The sequence below is a fragment of the Ranitomeya variabilis genome, chromosome 4 (genome assembly GCF_051348905.1).
Source record: "Ranitomeya variabilis isolate aRanVar5 chromosome 4, aRanVar5.hap1, whole genome shotgun sequence".
Taxonomy (NCBI): Eukaryota; Metazoa; Chordata; class Amphibia; order Anura; family Dendrobatidae; genus Ranitomeya; species Ranitomeya variabilis.
This window is the reverse complement of record NC_135235.1, coordinates 60,326,885-60,347,942: the sequence shown is the minus strand read 5'-3', so window position 1 is coordinate 60,347,942 and position 21,058 is coordinate 60,326,885.

The following is a 21,058-nucleotide window of genomic DNA, read 5'->3' as shown; positions in this document are numbered from 1 at the left end:
TGATTAAGTGCAGTGAATATTCATTAGCTACTCCCCCCACCTATCAGCTGAGTGGTGAGCTGGGAGCAGCAAATGAATACTGCACTTAAGCAGTGACACACATGGTTTCCTCAGCGCTGATTCCTGCAGCAGCTCGGGAGATCCGTGTGTCCGGGGGAGGAGGAGGCAGCAGCAGCAGGGGCCAGGTGAGAGGAGATCGCTGGTACCTTCCTGGGCTGGATGCTGAGTGCTGTGCAGTGCGCACAAGGAGGACCTGTGATGATGTCAGAAGTGGGCGGGCTGGAGCATCACATGGCAGCACAGAGCCCTCCCTCTTCTTGACATCATCACAGGTCCTTCAGACTCCAACACTAGAATCTGCTGGCTTCCATTACCTGTGCTGTGGAAAGGCAATAAGAGGGAGGGCTCTGTGTGTGCAGTCATGGGATGCTTTTACCTCACCCCAGTGTGGCTGGCTGCCACAATTAAGAGGTTAGTCTTTCCAAAACACAATAAAGCACTCTGCCACTCCTTTAGTGAACTATAACTCCCAGCATGTCATAGGATCTGCAGGACATGCTGGGAGTTATAGTTCTCCCATGGGAATTTAAAGCAGCACTCCAGTGTTATTTTGCAGTTCTGGAGTGGTGCTTTCAATATAAGCCCTGTGCCCCCATTCTTATACTCACCCTCCAGTGTCTTCATATAGTACTTCACAGACACCACACTGGTCCCCCAGCTTCCAACATAATAACATACTATTATATATAATAACACCACATATAATAGTGTGTTATTAAATATTTTACCACATTTTTTTGCTTCAAATATTTTTTTCCCTATTTTCCACCTCTAAAACCTGGGTGCGTCCGAAAATTACGGTACTCACATACAGTGCCTGCAGGCCTTTCACTGATGTGGATATGTCCACATAGACTCCCCTTCCTACCTAGTGCTGCAATCTCAGGACCCCTAAATTAGCCCTAGAAAGGACTGTTGGTTTCTCAGGAGTTGTGGACTGAACAGTTGCAGACCTACACTATTAAAAGCACGATTCTGACCGTATCTCAGCAGCAGCTCTCCCTACACTCGCTAAGTCCGGACCAGAAAGCGGCGAGAAGGGCGGCGCCAGGTTTCTTATAGACCTGATAACGCTGTGCGGCCAGAAAAATCACTGTAATACCACAACAAAGATAGCTGCGGCATTACAGTGCACGGCAGACAATCCCTGCATTGTCATTGTCTAAAGAGCGCCAGAATTGCAGGGCAGAGACCCGAGCTCCCGCCGAATAATTCCAGAAATACTCAGTGCTGACTGAGTTCACCGAGCATAGTGATACCTGGGCGAGTACCGAGTAGTGGCGAGCACGTTCGCTCATCACTAGTGTTGAGCGATACCGTCCGATACTTGAAAGTATCGGTATCGGAAAGTATCGGCCGATACCGGCAAAGTATCGGATCTAATCCGATACCGATACCCGATACCAATACAAGTCAATGGGACTCATGTATCGGACGGTATCCCTGATGGTTCCCAGGGTCTGAAGGAGAGGAAACTCTCCTTCAGGCCCTGGGAACCATATTAATGTGTAAAATAAAGAATTAAAATAAAAAATATTCCTATACTCACCTCTCCGACGCAGCCTGCACCTTACCGAGGGAACCGGCAGCGTTGTTTGCTTAAAATTTGCGCTTTAACTTCCTTACGTGAAGTCCCGGCTTGTGATTGGTCGCGTGCCGCCCATGTGGCCGCGACGCGACCAATCACAGCAAGCCGTGACGTAATTTCAGGTCCTTCAGGATTTTAAAATTACGTTCCGGCGTTGTGATTGGTCGCGTCGCGGTCACATGGGCGACGCGACCAATCACAAGCCGTGACGTCACAGGAGGCTGGACACGCGCGCATTTTAAAATGCGCGCGTCTCCTGCCTCCCGTGACGTCACGGCTTGTGATTGGTCGCGTCGCCCATGTGACCGCGATGCGACCAATCACAACGCCGGAACGTAATTTTAAAATACTGAAGGACCTAAAATTACGTCACGTCTTGCTGTGATTGGTCGCGTTGCGGCCACATGGGCGGCGCGCGACCAATCAGAAGCCGTGACGTCACGTAAGGAAGGAAAAGCGCGCATTTTAAGCAAAGAACGCTGCCGGTTCCCTCGGTAAGGTGCAGGCTGCGTCGGAGAGGTGAGTATAGCAATATTTTTTATTTTAATTCTTTCTTTTACACATTAATGTTGTTTCGATACCGATACCCGATACCACAAAAGTATCGGATCTCGGTATCGGAATTCCGATACCCGTAAGTATCGGCCGATACCCGATACTTGCGGTATCGGAATGCTCAACACTAATCACTAGAAAACTAGGAAATCTGCTGCCAACTGGTAGATCTGCAGCAGATAAAACAAGGATTTTACAAAACTGCAGCAAGCAATCCAGTAAGGGATATAGCATTGGAATCAGGGTCCCTGCCCCTACATCAAATGTAATCAAATAAAAAAGGCAGCACACTGCAGCGCTAAGACATGCAAACATGAAACATGAAAACTGAACTGCAATACTGCACTAGAAATATGAAAAATGAGAGCGTTTAGCGCATAAAAATGGCCAATTTTATGTGTACCTGATAGCCCCTTAACGGCATCTCTCGTATATCAGGTCCTACGCTTGCCTACCTCGCTGAGAATAAACGTCTCCATGTGAATGGGTACCTGTGAAAACCTCTTCCTAGACTCATATTCTCTCTCTCTGTGGAGGGGTACTGGACCTGTTGCGATTAAAACACCTGGGCTAGGAGGCGGAGTGCTCAGTCAGAAGGCCAAATAATATATTTGAAAAAACTGACCGTCACATCCATACATAGACTAAGTGTGAACAGGTGCTGAACCTAGAGTAACCAACTCATATATAATCAAATAAACAAACATGTTTCATGTTTGCATGTCTTAGCGCTGCAGTGTGCTGCCTTTTTTATTTGATTATATATGAGTTGGTTACTCTAGGTTCAGCACCTGTTCACACCTACATCAAATGTAGTTATAAAATCTTGGTAAACAGATTTCCTGTTCTAACACAGATTAAAAGAAGGAAAATAGAAACGTAGCTACTTAGAGTTTAGAAATCATAATTCTGACTATAATAAAATAGAGTACATTATATAAATGCTTTAATACAGAACAGTTAGAAGTTAATACTTCATTATAACTTACTAGTGGTAGTAGGTGCTGGATAAAACAGGAGGAAAATAGAGCAGAAAAAAGGAAAATCATAATTATTTGTCATTTTTCAAAGCACATTATTAAACATGAAAAAACAGTATATACAGTGGGGGAATTAAGTATTTGATCCCTTGCTGATTTTGTAAGTTTGCCCACTGACATAGACATGAACAGTCTATAATTTTAAGGGTAGGTTAATTTTAACATTAAGAGATAGAATATCAAAAATAAAATCCAGAAAATCACATTGTATAAATTTTACATAAATTTGTTTGCATTTTGCAGTGACAAATTAGTATTTGATCCCTCTGGATACTTCGTGGCAAAACCCTTGTTGGCAAATTAGTATTTGATCCCTCTTAATACTTCGTGGCAAAACCCTTGTTGGCAAGCACAGCAGTCAAATATTTTTTGTAGTTGTTGATGATGAGGTTTGCACACGTCAGGAGGAATTTTGGTCCCCTCCTCTTTGCAGATCTTCTCTAAATCATTAAGATTTTGAGGCTGTCGCTTGGCAACTCGGACCTTCAACTCCCTCCATAAGTTTTCTATGGGAATAAGGTCTGGAGACTGGCTAGGCCACTCCATGACCTTTTATGTGATTTTTTTGAGCCTCTTCTTTGTTGCCTTGGCTGTATGTTTTGAGTCATTGCCTTACTGGTAGACCCAGCCACGACCCATTTTTAATGTCCTAGCAGAGGGAAGGAGGTTGTCACTCAGGATTTTACGGTACATGGCTCCATCCATTCTCCCATTGATGCGATGAAGTAGTCCTGTGCCCTTAGCAGAGAAACACCCCTAAAACATAATGTTTTCACCAGTGAGGAATGTGTTCTTTGGGTCATAGACATAGAGTTGAGTTGATGCCAAACACCTAAATTTTTGTCTCATCTGACCACATCACCTTCTCGCAATCACTCACAGAATCATCCAGGTGTTTGTTGGCAAACTTCAGATGGACCTGAACATGTGCCTTCTTGAGCAGGGGGATCTTGCGGGCACTGCAGGATTTTAAACCTTTACAACGTAATGTTACCAGTGGTTTTCTTGGTGACTGTGGTCCCAGCTGCCTTGACATTATTAACAAGTTCTCCCTAACTAAAGACTTCAAAAATATAACTTTTATTTGTGCTGTTAAAAAGAAGTACTATTAAAAAACACTCTATCCAGTGTGTATTAATTTAGGACACAGGTATATTAGTTTATAGCAGTATTCATGGGTATGGAGCAAGGTGCCGCTGCTACCTATAACCCTATAAGAACCCACTATACGATCACTGGCTGGTTCTTATTAACATTTACTCCTAAATCCTCCCCGACATGTTTCGCTAGTCAACTGGCATCATCAGGGGGTTGAGGCTGTAATGAGCTGACCATGCGGTAGCCGGACTTTAAAAAAAAATAAAAAATCCTAGGTTTTAAAAAGTCCGGCCACCTCATGGTCAGCTCATTACAGCCTCAACCCTCTAATGATGATACGAGGCGTCTGCGGTGTCACGGACGGACGGCTTATAGCAGTATGGGTAAGATGCAACTTGCATTACTTTTCCATTAGGCCAGGCTATATTGGGTTGTGTGCATTTGCTTTTTGATTACTATATTACTGGCCATGGGTATATATTCTTTTGTATGATTGCCTCTATACATCTGCAGCTTTACCCCTGTCCGCATCACCACTTTTCTGGACTTGTTCTTCTTTTTTTTTTTAATACCTCACAAATGTTTCAGGGATAATTTTTGAACCATGTTTTCTATTTTTTAATAATGTACTCTATCTGAATAAAAATGATTTAAGTTATTATTGCCTTCTGAATTGGTGTTATGTTGGATAAATAGTTTATTAGAACTTACCAGTGGTAGTGGTGGCTAAATTAAATAAAAATGAAAAAATGGAAAAGAAAGAAAAGGAAAATATTTACTTAAATTTTGGAAAGCAGAAGAACTACAAAATATAGAATGCAAATAAAATCTAACACTCCTGCCAAAAATAACACATACATACAGCTGTATGAAACAAGCAAAACAGATATTTGATAAAAACTGCTGTGGTTCTTAAGAGATTAAAAATCTTAGAATAATATATCATTATCTTATTACGACTCACCAGTGGTAGAAGTTGCTGAATTAAATATAAATGAAAAGGAAAAAAAACAAAAACATTTTATTACTTTGAATTTTGGATAGCAAAATATTAACAAAACATAATATATTACAAATAAAATCTTTACTCAATTTTAGGACTTTGGCAGTCGACTATAAAGTCTCTCATCCAAGAAAATCGGGACCTTTATGCAAATAAAACTCCGATCAAACTCTGTGAGCATAATGTGATCCAATTCTCTTGGATGAGGAGAAGAGGAGAATCTGATGTTTTGTCGGATCAGTTTCGGACTGAAAATACGTTCATCTGCACCTGCCCTTACGAGGATAATCAATCAGTAGATTTTATATGCGCTACTTTACATTTCAAGTGTATTTCTATAAAATGAGAAACTTGCATTGTGTATACATTATGTTCATAAGCCTAAGCATGTTCCCCCCATACACTTTAGGTTAAAGTTGGGCAAACCAACCACTTTTTACAACATCTGCTAAACCATCAAAGGTATATGAAGGCTCCCTACCTCTCCCTGACAGATTATACTGGAGCAGAGGAGAATTGGGAATTGTGATTTTGGAGGCCCAATTGTTTTGTCCCCAAGGGAGATAACTCATCAAAAATGTGATGTGATGCCCGCAAACACCTTAGATATGGCGGTCAAGCAACAGTTCGACTCGCAGCTCTCCCGCCCAGCTCTCCCATACACAGGAGAGCTCACTCTGCCATGTGCTCCTTTGTCCTTTATGAGAGAGCCACTATTAGACCGACGTCACACTAGAGAATTTTACGGACATATGAGAGGCGCAAAAACTACGCATTGCACACGGTCCAATGATTATCTATGGGGCAGCTCCTATTTGGCATATATTAAGCATCCGTATTTTACGGGAGTAGAAAATCGCAGCATGCTGCATTTGTCAGCGTATTGCGCAAAAAATCCGCAAATGAAAGTCTATGGGTTCGCGAAAAATACGGATTACACATGGACCAACAGTGTGAGTTGCATAAAATACACAAGAGTTTTGCAGATGACAGGAAATGTGCCAAGCCCTCAATCAGGAAGCTTAGACATGCTAATTAGCTGAAAAAGCCAGACAGACATCCCCGAAGTCTGCCGCATGCCTCCACGGAGTCACCTGCATCGTGGCTTCAATCGTAAATGTGGATATGCTTCTCATCCTCATGCAAAAAAGGCCCGAAATTTGGGACCAACGGGATGCAAACTATGCGAACCGGGCAAGGAAAGAGGCTGCTTGGAGGAGCAGATGTGGGATCCTTTTCCCAGAATATGAGCAGCGGCCACGTGAGGTCCAGAGGCAAATTAGTAAGTACACTCATGTTTCTCTATTAATTAATATTGTAAACTGCAGTACCCACATGAATTTGGGCTTATAGTTATTTTCAATATTATTATTTATTTATATAGCACCATTAATTACATGGTTCTGGACATGAGAAAAGGGGTTACATACAGGGTTATGGATATCGTTTACAGTAAACAAATTTACAATGACAGACAGGTACAGAGGGGAGAGGACCCTGTCCTTGTGGCCTTACATTCTATGTATTTTCCCTTATATCGTATTGTGCTATTTGTGTTTACAATATTTATATGGATGATCTTTTTTAAGAAATTCATGTTACTAGGCCACATTAAAATCTGTTAAATCACTGACACCTTGTGGTGCCACTGTGCACAATGGCCTTATACTTTATTTTATTCTCTTTCAGTGCAGTGGAAGATGTTATGAGACGATGGCGCAGCATACACGGCCAGTATAGGAGAGAAAGGCAGCAGCGGGCCAGGAGTGGGTCAGCAGCACCTTCAAAAAAGTGCAAATACATTTACTATGACCGACTCTCCTTTTTGGATCCCAGTATGGATCAGAGACTGTAAGTAAAAACCTCAAAGCACATTACACATGTTTTTAATGGTCAAATTTTAAATTGTATTTACTTATTCTCATACTTTACTAACAGAACACAGTCCAACCTCACTGAGAGGGAGACCGGCTCAGACTCGGAGGTCATGATAGATCCGGTTGGGGAAGGAGAAGAGGTGGCCCATCTTCGGATGCTTCCAGGGCCATCCCTCCTGGAACATCTTCTTTATGTTCTTTATGAGAGAGCCACTATTAGACGTCCCTGGTGCTGGATAATCTCAAGGAGAACAAAGGATCTGCAGTCTGAACTCAACCAGTCCAGATCCTCATTCCCCCCTCCACTTATCCTTGGTTTCGGACCTTTATCCCTACTCGCACTTTTTCTTGGCCACATCACTTAATTTCTTTATTTATATTTTTTATTTCTAGTTTTGGCTTATCTTTAACATCTTCATTCCATATATCTTATTTTCCAACCTAATCCTATTGTAACTTCTGTCAGCCTTATATGTGCACCCTATCCTCTTTACAATAGGACGGTTCTTAAGCTCCTCAAGCGTAATTTTACTACACGGCACATTGTTGCCGCCCTAGATGAAGCGTTGTGCCACGGCCGTCCCTATAACTGAGTGAACCCAGTTCTTAAATGGAATCTTTTACCCCCTTGGACGTACCTAAGCTATTAATATGGGCATACAGGTACTAGAAGACTTAAAATAGTCATTCCTATACGCCTCATATCTGCGTCTTGTTCTTCAAAATCCTCTTTTAATCCATTATGTTAATTTGGTCTTCCGTGGTCTGGGGCGTGCCCTGCCTGGAAGGAAACTTGGCCTCTGGTCTTCATTTTCATGCCTGTTGCCTTCCATCAGTGTCACAGGGCCCTATGACGTCTAATGGTTGTCCCGCGCCTGCACCCTGCGATTTCTATATTCCGCACTTCTATCGGCATTGGCTTCTTGTTTCTTCTGCTCAGGTTCCTTTAACTCCATTCTTGGTGACACACCCGTATACAACAGGCATCATGATTACTCTAACCCTGCCCTAAATGACGCAGCTGACAGCAACCATCTCCATAGTAGAATGAGCTGCATTTAACCCCTGCCCCCCTGTGACATGCCCTGATGCATCCTACAGTACATTTCATAGGCCTGTATGCTAACAGAACAGTGATGCATCCCGCTAAACCAGTGTTTCCCAAACTCCAGTCATCAAAGGCCCCCAACATGTTTTTAGGATTTCTTTAGTATTACACAGGTGGTAGTAGTATCATCAAGGCATCAGGAATTTTCTCTCCTGTGCAACACTATGGAAATCTTGAAAACAGGACCTGTGGGGACTGGAGTTTGGAAAACACTGCTCTACACAGACATCCCTGGCACACCTTAACCAGTGGGCTCTGGGTACATGTCGGATATCAAGGGTATGGACATTAGTGAAGTTGTCCGTTCTCACCCCTCCACATAGCACCACTTGCATGTGCGGCTGCAGTCGCCTTACTACAGCGCTTCTTATACTCACTCCTGTTCGTGTAGGCTGCCAGTTACTATCCTAGGAACTTGGATCTTCTACTTATTACTTATATATTACGTCTATGTCTATTTACAAAGCCTGTGTTATAGTGGCTAGATTGTATTGAATTACTGATATCTATAATCCTCATCTATTTTAAGACCTTTTACCTGTTACTTTGCATTCATCTATATATCAAGATACTAGCATGGATTTTCTTTATGCTTGCATTACCTCTTGCTCATAGCTACAACCATAACTCTGCTCTTTAATTTTACTCATTATTGATAATAGCTATATGTATATGTACTGTGTGTATATATATGTATATATATATATATATATATATATATATATATATATATATATATATATATATATATATCAATCGATTGGACCCCAACTATTTCCTCTATGGAGTGACATATATCATTATCCATACTATTCCATCAGCAGCATGTTCAGTCAGTAACATCCATGCCCCTTTACTCCTCAATATATATGGAGATGAAGATTTACTTCTATACGCGGGCATGAGTGCAGCAGCTGAATACTCTACTACTACTCTACAGCTGAACAATTGAAGGCTGCTTTACCAATTCATCCCAATCCATTACAATTGGTGTCTTCTTGTTGTTATGGAGGCCATGCCATCTGACACAGCACTCCACCGTTCTCTTCCTTGGTCTCATAGCTAGTGATGGGCGAGCATTCTCGTCACTATTCGGTGCTGGCCCGAGCATCGCAGTGCTCGCGATGCTCGGAGCTCGCCAAGTATTTCCGGTTTTGCTCGGCGGGAGCTTGGGTCTGCCACACACTGAAATGCCACAGCCATGTTGTTTGTGGCATTACAGTGATTGGTTGGCCACACAGTGTCATCAGGTCTATACCAGACCTGGCGCCGCCCTGCTCATCACAGTCAGCTCCTGAATCACACAGTGTAGGGAGAGTTGCTATGTCAGAGTTGCTAGGTCAGGCCTCAGCCTGTATTAAATATTTTTTTGGTTTTTGGTGTATTAAAAAACACAGTAGAACAAGGCTAGCACACAGAACTATGCTACGTATGTCTGCGAAACCTCAGCCTACAAAGCTATGATTTTTCAAACACAGATACACCAGGACTCAGCCTGACATAACAGACTATACAATTTTTTTTTTTGGGGGGGGGTTGTGAATTTAGGTAAAAAAATAGAACAAGGCTAGCACACAGAACTATGCTACGTATGTCTGCGAAACCTCAGCCTGACATAACAGACAGAATGCATTTTTGGGGGGGGTTGGTGACTTTTTGGAAAAAAAAAAAGCCACAGATGACTGCAGCTAGATATATATTAACCCCTTAACCCCCAAGGGTGGTTTGCATGCTTGCATGCTAATGACCGGGACAATTTTTACAATTCTGACCACTGTCCATTTATGAGGTTATAACTCTGGAACGCTTGCATGGATTCCGGTGATTCCGACAGGGATTTCTCATGACATATTGTACTTCATGTTAGTGGCAAAATTTCCTTGACATTACTTGCGTTTGTTTGTGAAAAAAATGGAAATTTGGCGAAAATTTTGAAAATTTTGCAATTTTACAAATTTGAGTTTTCATTCCCTTAAATCACACAGATATGTCACACAAAATACTTAATAAGTAACAATCCCGCATGTCTACTTTACAGCAGCACAATTTTGGAACAAAAATTTTTTTTTGATAGGGAGTTATAAGGGTTAAAAGTTGACCAGCAATTTCTCATTTTTACAACACCACTTTTTTTTAGGGACCACATCACATTTGAAGTCACTTTGAAGGGTCTATATGATAGAAAATACCCAAGTGTGACACCATTCTAAAAACTGCACCCCTCAAGGTACTCAAAACCACATTCAAGAAGTTTATTAACCCTTCAGGTGTTTCACAGGAATTTTTGGAATGTTTAAAAAAAAATGAACATTTAACTTTTTTTCACAAAAAATGTACTTCAGATCCAATTTGTTTTATTTTACCAAGGGTAACAGGAGAAATTTAGCCACAAAATTTGTTGTACAATGTGTCCTGAGTATGTTGATATCCCATATATGGAGGTAAACCACTGTTTGGGCGCATGGCAGAGCGCAGAAGAGAAGGAGCGCCATTTGACTTATCAATGCAAAATTGCCTGGAATTGAGATAGAACGCCATGTCTCGTTTTGAGAGCCCCTGATGTGCCTAAACAGTGGAAACCCCATTTTGAAAGTAGACCCTCTAAGGAACTTATCTATATGTATGGTGCCCACTTTGACTCACCAAGTGCTTCACAGAAGTTTATAATGTAGAGCCATAAAAATAAAAAATATTTTTTTTCCCCACAAAAATGATCTCTTAGCCCCCAATTTTGTATTTTCCCAAGGGTATCTGGAGAAATTGGACCCCAAAAGTTGTTCTCCAATTTGTCCTGAGTACGCTGATACCCCATATGTGGGAGAAAACTACTTGGGAGCATGGCAGAGCTCAGAAGGGAAGAAGTGGTGTTTTGGAATGTAGACTTTGATGGAAACATCTGTGGGCATCACGTTGCATTTGCAGAGCCCCTGATGTACCTAAATAGTAGAAACCCCCCACAAGTGGCCCTGTATTGGAAACTAGACCCCCCAAGGAACTTATCTAGATGTGTTGTGAGAACTTTGATCCCCCAAGTGTTTCACTAAAGTTTATAAAGCAGAGCCATGAAAATAAAAAATCTTTTTTTTCCACAAAAATGATTTTTTTGCCCCCAATTTTGTCTTTTTCCAAGGGTAACAGGAGAAATTGGACCCCAAAAGTTGTTGTCCAATTTGCCTTGAGTACGCTGATACCCCATATGTGGGGGTAAACCACTGTTTGGGCGCACGGCAGAGCTCGGAAGGGAAGGAGCACCGTTTTACTTTTACAACGCAGAATTGGATGGAATTGACATCGGACGTCATGTTGCATTTGCAGAGCCCCTGGTGTGCCTAAACAGTGGAAACCTCCCAATTCTAACTCCAATCCTAACCCCAACCCTATCCACACCCCTAACCCCAACATACCCCTAACCCCAACACACCCTTAACCCTAATCCCAATCCTAACCACACCCCTAACCTGATCACACCATCAACCCTAATCCCAACCCAACACACCCCTAACCACAACACACCCCTAACTCTAATCCCAACGCTAACCATACCCCTAACCCTGACACACCCCTAACCCAACCGTAAACGTAATTCAAACCCTAACTTTAACTCTAGCCCAAACCCTAACTTTAACCCCACCCCTAACTTTAGCCCCAACCCTAACCCTAACTTTAGCCCCAACCCTAACTTTAGCCCCAACCCAAACCATAATGGGAAAATGGAAATAAATACATTTTTTTATTTTGTTATTTTTCCCTAACTAAGGCGGTGATAAAGGGTGGTTTGATTTACTATTTATAGCGAGTTTTTATAGCAGGTTTTTATAGCGGGTTTTTATGTTTTTATGTTAGCTGTCACACACTAAAGACGCTTTTTATTGCGAAAAATATTTTTTACGTTACCACATTCTGAGAGCTATAATTTTTCCATATTTTGGTCCACAAAGTCATGTGAGGTCTTGTGTTTTGCGGTGATGAGTTGATGTTTTTATTGGTTCCATTTTTGGGTACATGACATTTTTTGATCGCTTTTTATTTCGATTTTTGTTAGGCAGAATGAACAAAAACCAGCAATTCTTGAATTTCTTTTTGGGGGGAGTTTATGCCGTTCTGCCTTTGGTAAAATTGATACAGTAGTTTTATTCTTCGGGTCAGTAGGACTACAGCGATACCTCATTTATGTCTTTTTTATGTTTTGGCGCTTTTATACAATAAAAACTATTTTATAGAAAAAAATAATTATTTTTGCATCGCTTTATTCTGAGGGCTATAACTTTTTTATTTTTTTGCTGATGATGCTGTATGGCAGCTCGTTGTTTGAGGGACAAGATGACGTTTTCGTTTGTACCACGTTTATTTTTATCCGTCTTTTTGATCGCGTATTATTCAACTTTTTGTTTGGGGGTATGATGATAAAGCATTGTTTTTTGCCTAGTTTTTTTTTTTTTACGGTGTTCACTAAAGGGGTTAACTAGTGTGACATTTTTAAAGGTCGGATCGTTACGGACGTGGTGATTCTAAATATGTGTACTTTTATTGTTGTTTTTTTACTTACATAAAGAAATGTATTTATTGGAACAATATTTTTTTTTTTTTTATTTATTTAGGTGTTTTTTTTTTTTACACATAAATATTTTTTTTTTACTTCTTCACTTTGTCTCAGGGTGGGACATAATGGTATAGTGTCAGACCGCTGATCTGACACTTTGCACAGCACTGTGTCAGATCAGCGATCTGACAGGCAGTGCTGCAGGCTTACCGGCGCCTGCTGTCTCTTCCAAGCTACCTCACTGCAGGAACCTAGATGTCCCCTCGTGGCCATTTTGTATCTGGGGCCTGCAGGGAGGAGGATGGAGGAGACGCATCATGATGATTCATCGCACAACGCGTTGTTCTGAGGGTCTCAGGGAAGCACGCTGGGAGCCCCTCCGTGCGCGATGCTTCCCTATGCCGCCGTAACGCTGCGATCATATTTGATCACAGTGTTTCGGGGTTAATGTGCCGGGAGCGGTCCATGACCGCTCCTGGCACATAGTGCCGGATGTCAGCTGTAATAATCAGCCCATCGCCTATGACGAACTATCCCGTCGAGGTGACCTGGGACTTAATTTCCAGGGACGGGATAGTACGTCTAATGTCAGAGAGGGGTTAAATAAGCAGCAGCAGACAGTAATGGAGCTTTTGGAGGTATGCAGTGAGATCTATATACTCACATACAGTGCCTGCAGGCCTTGCACTGATGTGGATATGTGCTCATAGACTCCCCTTCCTACCTAGTGCTGCAATCTCAGGACCCCCGAATTAGCCCTAGAAAGGACTGCTGGTTTCTCAGGAGTTGTGGACTGCACAGTTGCAGACTTACACTAACTATTAAAAGAACGATTCTGACCCTATCTCAGCAGCAGCTCTCCCTACACTCGCTAAGTCCGGAGCAGAATGTCGCGAGCAGGGCAGCGCCAGGTTTCTTATAGACCTGATGACGCTGTGCGGCCAGAAAAATCACTGTAATACCACAACAAAGATAGCTGCGGCATTACAGTGCACAGCAGACAATCCCTGCATTGTCGTTGTCTAAAGAGCACCAGAATTGCAGGGCAGAGACCCGAGCTCCTGTCGAATAATTCCAGAAATACTCGTTGCTCACTGAGTACACCGAGCATAGTGATACCTGGGCGAGTACCGAGTAGTGGCGAGCACGTTCGCTCATCACTAATCACTAGAAAACTAGGAAATCTGCTGCCAACTGGTAGATCTGCAGCAGATAAAACAAGGATTTTACAAAACAGCAGCAAGCAATCCAGTAAGGGATACAGCATTGGAATCAGGGTCCCTGCCCCTACATCAAATGTAGTAGTAAAATCTTGGTAAACAAATTTCCTGTTCTAACACAGATTAAAAGAAGGAAAATAGAAACGTAGCTACTTAGAGTTTAGAAATCATAATTCTGACTATAATAAAATAGAGTACATTATATAAATGCTTTAATACAGAACAGTTAGAAGTTAATACTTCATTATAACTTACTAGTGGTAGTAGGCTCTGGATAAAACAGGAGGAAAATAGAGCAGAAAAAAGGAAAATCATAATTATTTGTCATTTTTGAAAGCACATTATTAAACATGAAAAAACAGTACATACAGTGGGGGAATTAAGTATTTGATCCTTTGCTGATTTTGTAAGTTTGCCCACTGACATAGACATGAACAGTCTATAATTTTAAGGGTAGGTTAAATTTAACATTAACAGATAGAATATCAAAAATAAAATCCAGAAAATCACATTGTATAAATTTTACATAAATTTATTTGCATTTTGCAGTGACAAATTAGTATTTGATCCCTCTGGATACTTCGTGGCAAAACCCTTGTTGGCAAATTAGTGTTTGATCCCTCTTAATACTTCGTGGCAAAACCCTTGTTGGCAAGCACAGCAGTCAAATGTTTTTTGTAGTTGTTGATGATGAGGTTTGCACACGTCAGGAGGAATTTTGGTCCCCTCTGTTATGATCCTTAGTGGTTGAGGATCACAAATTACACCAGCTAAGTAACAAACATAGGACAAGCTCTAGGGAGGTGGCAAACTGGACTGACCGCAAATCTGAACCTATCCAAACACGCTAGAAGTAGCCGGTGAACGTGCCTAAAAATCCTAGACGTCTCGAGCCAGCCTGAGGAACTAACTACCCCTAGAGAGAAAGAAAGACCTCTCTTGCCTCCAGAGAAATAATCCCCAAAGATATAGAAGCCCCCAACAGATAATAACGGTGAGGTAAGAGGAAGGCACATACACAGGGGTGAAAGCAGATTCAGCAAATGAGGCCCACTAATAATAGATAGCAGAAAATAGAAAAGGGAATCTTTGCGGTCAGTAAAAAACCCTTACAAAATATCCACTCTGAGATTTCAAGAACCCCCACACCAACTCACGGTGTGGGGGGAGAAACTCAGCCCCCTAGAGCAACCAGCAAGTGAGGAAATCACATTTTAGCGAGCTGGACTAAAAACATAATGAACACTGATAATCAAAAAATGATCAAACAAAAACTTAGCTTGTCTTGGAGAGACTGGGAGCAAGGTAGACACAAGGAATCTGAAGAGCACTGAATACATTGATAGCAGGCAAGGAACTGAGTCTCCAGGTGAGCTAAATAGGAAACCAACTAAGGATAACGAACCAGCTGATGCAGCCAACCTGCAGAAAGACAACACTACACAGTACCGCTTGTGACCACTAGAGGGAGACCAAAATTAGAATTCACAACACCCCTCCTCTTTGCAGATCATCTCTAAATCATTAAGATTTTGAGGCTGTCGCTTGGCAACTCGGACCTTCAACTCTCTCCATAAGTTTTCTATTGGAATAAGGTCTGGAGACTGGCTAGGCCACTCCATGACCTTTTATGTGATTCTTCTTGAGCCTCTTCTTTGTTGCCTTGACTGTATGTTTTGGGTCATTGCCTTACTGAAAGACCCAGCCACGACCCATTTTTAATGTCCTAGCAGAGGGAAGGAGGTTGTCACTCAGGATTTTACGGTACATGGCTCCATCTGTTCTCCCATTGATGCGATGAAGTAGTCCTGTGCCCTTAGCAGAGAAACACCCCTAAAACATAATGTTTCCACCTCCATGCTTGACAGTGGGGAAGGTGTTCTTTGGGTCATAGACATAGAGTTGAGTTGATGCCAAATACTGTGGCGATACGCTACCTGAGTGTGTTGGGGGACACTCGCTTGTCATAGGATTTAAGCACTCAGGCACGATTTTTCCACAAATTAAGTCCGGTTTATTAAAGCATCATAAACCGTATCTCGAACAGTTCATTATACCGCCATATCAGCATATCACATACGGTTTTACATTGCCTTCAGTGGTAACACTGGTATCTCTCTCCATTACAGTTCATTACATGCATCAACGGAACATGTTAAACCCCGACAGTCTGTTCCAATGGCAGATACGTGTCTGCCGTATATCACAGGTTTTTCCCATACCAGGGATTACCTCACAGGAACTTCGGCTCCACACACTGACTCCTGCCAGTGCTGGTTCACAGGGAAACTGCCTCACTGGGATCACCGTCCTTGTGACCAGGGCACCTCGGATAGTCCAGACCCACAGTAGGAACTGTAGCTTCCCCAACACAGAAACTGTCTCAGGCTCTGTAGATGCAGCCTTTCCATGTGCTTCCAGGAAGACCAATCACAGGCACTTCCAACACACAGGCCATCAGTCCATGATCTACCCAAGTGCTTACAGGACTCCAGTCCATCCGCGGACAATGCAACACTCTGACCATTCCAGGACTCACACTCTTACCAGGTGCTTGCAGGACTCCAGCCCATACCAGGACAATCCAACACCCTTGAGCATTCAGTCCATAGCCTCAGCAGTGCTTCCAGGACTCCAGCCCACTTCAGGACAGTCCAACACCCAGGCTATTGCAGGACTCACGGTCTCAGTGCCTCCAGGACTCCAGCCCATACCAGGACAATCCAACACTGACCGTACATCAGGTCCACGGTCTCAGGTGCTTGCAGGACTTCTCCAATACCAGGAGTCTCCAACACCGACCGTCCAGGACCTTGCACATGGACCAAACGGATCCATACACAGGAACCGCACAGGCACATGTGACCGACACCCTGGTCACATTACGTACCTGTAACCACTCCCCTGGGTGGGAGTGTGGGTGTGTGTAACTAGTCTGACCCTCCCATCTCTCATAACTAGCCCTGCCAATCTCCCATTAGCATTACACAATTACTTGTGGGATTACAGGTCCCAGCACACCAACCAAACTTCAGATTGACAGCACAGAGTGTCTTCCTCTGCAACACACACACCGGCCATTAACACTCCTGCTGGACTTAGTCTCATCACATTTATGCCTCCAAGCGCATCTTGAAGCACACACACAGCGCCCCCTGGCTGTAACGTGGGTCACCGCACCACAATACCTACATTTTTGTCTCATCTGACCACAGCACCTTCTCCCAATCACTCACAGAATCATCCAGGTGTTCATTGGCAAACTTCAGATGGACCTGAACATGTGCCTTCTTGAGCAGGGGGATCTTGCGGGCACTGCAGGATTTTAAACCTTTACAACGTAATGTTACCAATGGTTTTCTTGGTGACTGTGGTCCCAGCTGCCTTGACACTATTAACAAGTTTTCCCTGTGCAGTTTTATGCTGATAACTCCCCATCCTCATGATCAAAGATACCCCATGAGGGGAGATTTTTTATGGTGCCCCAGATCGATGTCGATTGACAGTCATTTTATATTTTTTCCATTTTCTTAATATTGCACCGACAGTTGTCTCGTTCTGACCCAGCGTCTTACTTATTGTTTCATAGCCCATTCCAGCATTGTGCAGGTCTATGATCTTGTCCCTGACATCCTTATAGAGCTCTTTGGTTTTGCCCTCGTTGTAGAGGTTAGAGTCTGACTGATTAATTGAGTTTGTGGACAGGAATCTTTTAGAAAGGTGACTATGTAAGACAGCTTTCTTTAATGCAAGTAACCTGTTGATTAGGAGCGTCCAACTGGTCTGTAAGAACCAGATCTCTTAATGGTTGGTAGGGGGATCAAATACTTATTTCTCAATGCAAAATGCTAATAAATGTATAGAATGTGACTTTCTGGATTTTATTTTTGATATTCTATCTCTCAATGTTAAAATTAACCTTCCCTTAAAATTATAGACTGTTCATGTCTTTGTCAGTGGGCAAACTTACAAAATCAGCAAGGAATCAAATACTAATTTCCCCATCTGTAAGAGGTAAAAGTTTTCCTCTACACTGTGAGCTCGGCTCCACACGCTGATGTTAGAGGCCGATTCTTCCTGTGTATCATAATCATTGTCTGCTGGATATGGTTTGGGCTCAGTCTCTGATATTGCTCCATATATCCACTTCTGACTTGTACCGTACATGTACAGCAGATGCTGGGAAGGAGTTAACAGTGTTGCCCACCTTCAGTGCCATTCTTTTCTTTTTTTACTTAAAAACAAGGCGTTTAAAAGTTTTTTAGCAATTGAGTTCAATTAAAAATTTTGCACCGTTTTGTTCTTTACATGATTTGTTTTCATGCACATTCAACTTGTATGTAGTCTGTGGTCATAAATCAGCTGAGCGGAGCTCAGTAACAATAGACAATAGAAGAGCTACAAGAGAGTCAGCCTGTCCTGATTAACGAATTCTCAGTTCATTTATTCTGCAGTCAATAATAAAACCGTGCAATTAAATTGCCAAAGGCAAAAAATCCCTAACTAAAGATTTCTAAAATATAACTTTTATTTGTGCTGTTAAAAAGAAGTACTATTAAAAAATGCTCTATCCGGTGTGTATTAATTTAGGACACATGTATATTAGTTTATAGCAGTATTCATGGGTATGGAGCAAGGTGCTGTCGCTACCTATAACCCTATAAGAACCCACTATACGATCACTGGCTGGTTCTTCTTAACATTTACTCCTAAAGGCTCCCCGACATGTTTCGCTAGTCAACTAGCATCATCAGGGGGGTTGAGACTGTAATAAGCAGACCATGCGGTAGCCAGACAAAAAAAAAATCCTAGGTTTTAAAAAGTCCGGCCACCTCATGGTCAGCTCATTACAGCCTCAACCATCTAATGATGATACGAGGCGTCTGCGGTGTCACGGACGGACGGCTTATAGCAGTATGGGTAAGATGCAACTTGCATTACTTTTCCATTAGGCCAGGCTATACTGTGCTGTGTGCATTTACTTTTTGATTACTATATTACTGGCCATGGGTATATATTCTTTTGTATGATTGCCTCTATACATCTGTAGCTTTACCCCTGTCCGCGTCACCACTTTTCTGGACTTGTTCTTCTTTTTTCTTTTAATACCTCACAAATGTTTCAGGGATAATTTTTGAACCATGTTTTCTATTTTTTAATAATGTACTTTATCTAAATAAAAATTATTTATGTTATTATTGCCTTCTGAATTGTTGTTATGTTGGATAAATAGTTTATTAGAACTTACCAGTGGTAGTGGTGGCTAAATTAAATAAAAATGAAAAAATGGAAAAGAAAGAAAAGGAAAATATTTACTTAAATTTTGGAAAGCAGAAGATCTACAAAATATAGAATGCAAATAAAATCTAAAACTCCTGCCAAAAATAACACATACATACAGCTGTATGAAACAAGCAAAACAGATATTTGATAAAAACTGCTGTGGTTCTTAAGAGATTAAAAATCTTAGAATAATATATCATTATCTTATTACGACTCACCAGTGGTAGACGTTGCTGAATTAAATATAAATGAAAAAGAAAAACAACAAAAACATTTTATTACTTTGAATTTTGGATAGCAAAATATTGACAAAACATAATATATTAGAAATAAAATCTTTACTCTATTTTAGGAGTTTGGCAGTCGACTATAAAGTCTCTTATCCAAGAAAATCGGGACCTTTATGCAAATAAAACTCCGATCAAACTCTGTGAGCATAATGTGATCCAATTCTCTTGGATGAGAAGATTCAGAAAAGAAATGTCTCCATTATGCCAGTGCATGGAAATCAGACTGCACTCAGATGTCATCCGAGAGCAGTCCAATGTTTACCATGCACTCATTGACTTGCATGGCTGAGTTTGGTCCAAATATTGTATCAAACTCAGGCAAGCAGCGATCAGACGTGTGCACAGCCCCCTGGACTAATATTGGTCCAAGTGCAGTCTGATGTTTTGTCGGATCAGTTTCAGACTGAAAATACGTTCATCTGCACCTGCCCTTATGAGGATAATCAGTAGATTTTATATGCAGTACTTTACATTTCAAGTGTATTTCTATAAAATGATAAAATCGCATTGTGTATACATTATGTTCATAAGCCTAAGCATGTTCTCCCTTAAACACTTTAGGTTAAAGTTGGGCAAACAACCACTTTTTACAACATCTGCTAAACCATCAAAGGTATATGAAGGCTCCCTACCTCTCCCTGACAGATTATACTGGAGCAGAGGAGAATTGGGAATTGTGATTTTGGAGGCCCAATTGTTTTGTCCCCAAGGGAGATAACTCATCAAAAACGTGATGTGATGCCGCACACACCTTAGATATGGCGGTCAAGCAACAGTTGGACTGGCAGCTCTCCCGCCCAGCTCTCCCATACACAGGAGAGCTCACTCTGCCATGTGCTCCTTTGTTCTTTATGAGAGAGCCACTATTAGGCCGGCGTCACACTAGAGAGTCTTACGGACGTATGAGAGGTGCAAAAACTACGCATTGCACATGGACCAATGATCATCTATGGGGAGCTCCTATTTGGCATATATTACGCATCCGTATTTTACAGGTGTAGAAAATCGCAGCGTATTGCGCAAAAAATCCGCAAATGAAAGTCTATGGGTTCGTGAAAAATACGGATTACACACGGACCAACAGTGTGACTTGTGTAAAATACGCAAGAGTTTTGCAGATGACAGGAAATGTGCCAAGCCCTCAATCAGGCTTCAATCATAAATGTGGATATGCTTCTCATCCTCGTCCAAAAAAGGCCCGAAATTTGGGACCAACGGGATGCAAACTATGTGAACCGGGCAAGGAAAGAGGCTGCTTGGAGGAGCAGATGTGAGATTCTTTTCCCAGAATATGAGCAGCGGCCACGTGAGGTCCAGAGGCAAATTAGTAAGTACACTCATGTTTCTCTATTAATTAATATTGTAAACTGCAGTACCCACATGAATTTGGGCTTAT